Source organism: Ursus americanus, unplaced genomic scaffold (assembly GCF_024610735.1).
Source record: "Ursus americanus isolate L20-20 unplaced genomic scaffold, mUrsAme1.1.p SCAF_94, whole genome shotgun sequence".
Classification (NCBI taxonomy): domain Eukaryota; kingdom Metazoa; phylum Chordata; class Mammalia; order Carnivora; family Ursidae; genus Ursus; species Ursus americanus.
This window is the reverse complement of record NW_028273676.1, coordinates 387,136-389,700: the sequence shown is the minus strand read 5'-3', so window position 1 is coordinate 389,700 and position 2,565 is coordinate 387,136.

The window sequence follows — 2,565 nt, the reverse complement described above, 5'->3', positions numbered from 1 at the left end:
GGGTCTCCGGGCTGTGTTCGTTGGGGTTGAACTCCTGCTAGCAAAACCGCCGGGTTGAGGGAAGGGTTCAGACTGTGCCTGGGCCCTGTGGTCTCTTCCAGGTCAGTGTATGGCATTTCCTTCCCCTTGCCACAGGCACCTGGGAGCATGTCTGCACGTGGAGAAAGACTTTCCCGTGGGAAGCCGGTTTTTGTCAAACGCGTCCCAGTGCTCTGCTCCTCTCTTTTCACTCCTGCTGCCAGAAGCCCAGGGAGGATGGGAGGGCTTAGAACATGGCTGGGCACTGTGGTTTCTTCCAGAGAAGTGGAGGGCATTTGCTTTACCTTGCCACAACCACTTGGGATAGGGTCTGCACCTCAGGAAAACTGTTTCCGTGGGAAGCCGGCTTTTTGCAAAGGGGTCTCAGGGCCGTGGGCCTCGGGTGTCCCTCCGGCTCCCCAAAGCACAGGGACGAGGTGAGGGGCTTAGACCATGCCTGGGCAATGTTGTTTCTTACACCTGGGTGTGTGGCATTTTGTTGAGCTGGCTACCCCCACTTGGGGTAGGTGTTCCACAGCAAGCACCTATTGTTCGTCGGAAGCCGTTTTTGCCCCAGGGGTCTCCGGGCTGTGTTCGTTGGGCTTGAACTCCTGCTAGCAAAACCGCCGGGTTGAGGAAAGGGTTCAGGCAGTGCCTGGGCCCTGTGGTCTCTTCCAGGTCAGTGTATGGCATTTCCTTCCCCTTGCCACAGGCACCTGGGAGCATGTCTGCACGTGGAGAAAGACTTTCCCGTGGGAAGCCGGTTTTTGTCAAACGGGTCCCAGTGCTCTGCTCCTCTCTTTTCACTCCTGCTGCCAGAAGCCCAGGGAGGATGGGAGGGCTTAGAACATGGCTGGGCACTGTGGTTTCTTCCAGAGAAGTGGAGGGCATTGGCTTTACCTTGCCACAACCACTTGGGATAGGGTCTGCCCCTCAGGAAAACTGTCTCCGTGGGAAGCCGGCTTTTTGCAAAGGGGTCTCAGGGCCGTGGGCCTCGGGTGTCCCTCCGGCTCCCCAAAGCACAGGGACGAGGTGAGGGGCTTAGACCATGCCTGGGCAATGTTGTTTCTTACACCTGGGTGTGTGGCATTTTGTTGAGCTGGCTACCCCCACTTGGGGTAGGTGTTCCACAGCAAGCACCTATTGTTCGTCGGTAGCCGTTTTTGCCCCAGTGGTCTCCGGGCTGTGTTCGTTGGGCTTGAACTCCTGCTAGCAAAACTGCCGGGTTAGGGGAAGGGTTCAGACTGTGCCTGGGCCCTGTGGTCTCTTCCAGGTCAGTGTATGGCATTTCCTTCCCCTTGCCACAGGCACCTGGGAGCATGTCTGCACGTGGAGAAAGACTTTCCCGTGGGAAGCCGGTTTTTGTCAAACGGGTCCCAGTGCTCTGCTCCTCTCTTTTCACTCCTGCTGCCAGAAGCCCAGGGAGGATGGGAGGGCTTAGAACATGCCTGGGCACTGTGGTTTCTTCCACAGAAGTGGAGGGCATTGGCTTTACCTTGCCACAACCACTTGGGATAAGGTCTGCACCTCAGGAAAACTGTTTCCGTGGGAAGCCGGCTTTTTGCAAAGGGGTCTCAGGGCCGTGGGCCTCGGGTGTCCCTCCGGCTCCCCAAAGCACAGGGACGAGGTGAGGGGCTTAGACCATGCCTGGGCAATGTTGTTTCTTACACCTGGGTGTGTGGCATTTTGTTGAGCTGCCTACCCCCACTTGGGATAGGTGTTCCACAGCAAGAACCTATTGTTTGTCGGAAGCCGTTTTTGCCCCAGGGGTCTCCGGGCTGTGTTCGTTGGGGTTGAACTCCTGCTAGCAAAATCGCCGGGTTAAGGGAAGGGTTCAGACTGTGCCTGGGCCCTGTGGTCTCTTCCAGGTCAGTGTATGGCATTTCCTTCCCCTTGCCACAGGCACCTGGGAGCATGTCAGCACGTGGAGAAAGACTTTCCCGTGGGAAGCCGGTTTTTGTCAAACGGATCCCAGTGCTCTGCTCCTCTCTTTTCACTCCTGCTGCCAGAAGCCCAGGGAGGATGGGAGGGCTTAGAACATGGCTGGGCACTGTGGTTTCTTCCAGAGAAGTGGAGGGCATTGGCTTTACCTTGCCACAACCACTTGGGAGAGGGTCTACACCTCAGGAAAACTTTCTCCGTGGGAAGCCGGCTTTTTGCAAAGGGGTCTCAGGGCCGTGGGCCTCGGGTGTCCCTCCGGCTCCCCAAAGCACAGGGACGAGGTGAGGGGCTTAGACCATGCCTGGGCAATGTTGTTTCTTACACCTGGGTGTGTGGCATTTTGTTGAGCTGGCTACCCCCACTTGGGATAGGTGTTCCACAGCAAGCACCTATTGTTCGTCGGAAGCCGTTTTTGCCCCAGGGGTCTCCGGGCTGTGTTCGTTGGGCTTGAACTCCTGCTAGCAAAACCGCCGGGTTGAGGGAAGGGTTCAGACTGTGCCTGGGCCCTGTGGTCTCTTCCAGGTCAGTGTATGGCATTTCCTTCCCCTTGCCACAGGCACCTGGGAGCATGTCTGCACGTGGAGAAAGACTTTCCCGTGGGAAGCC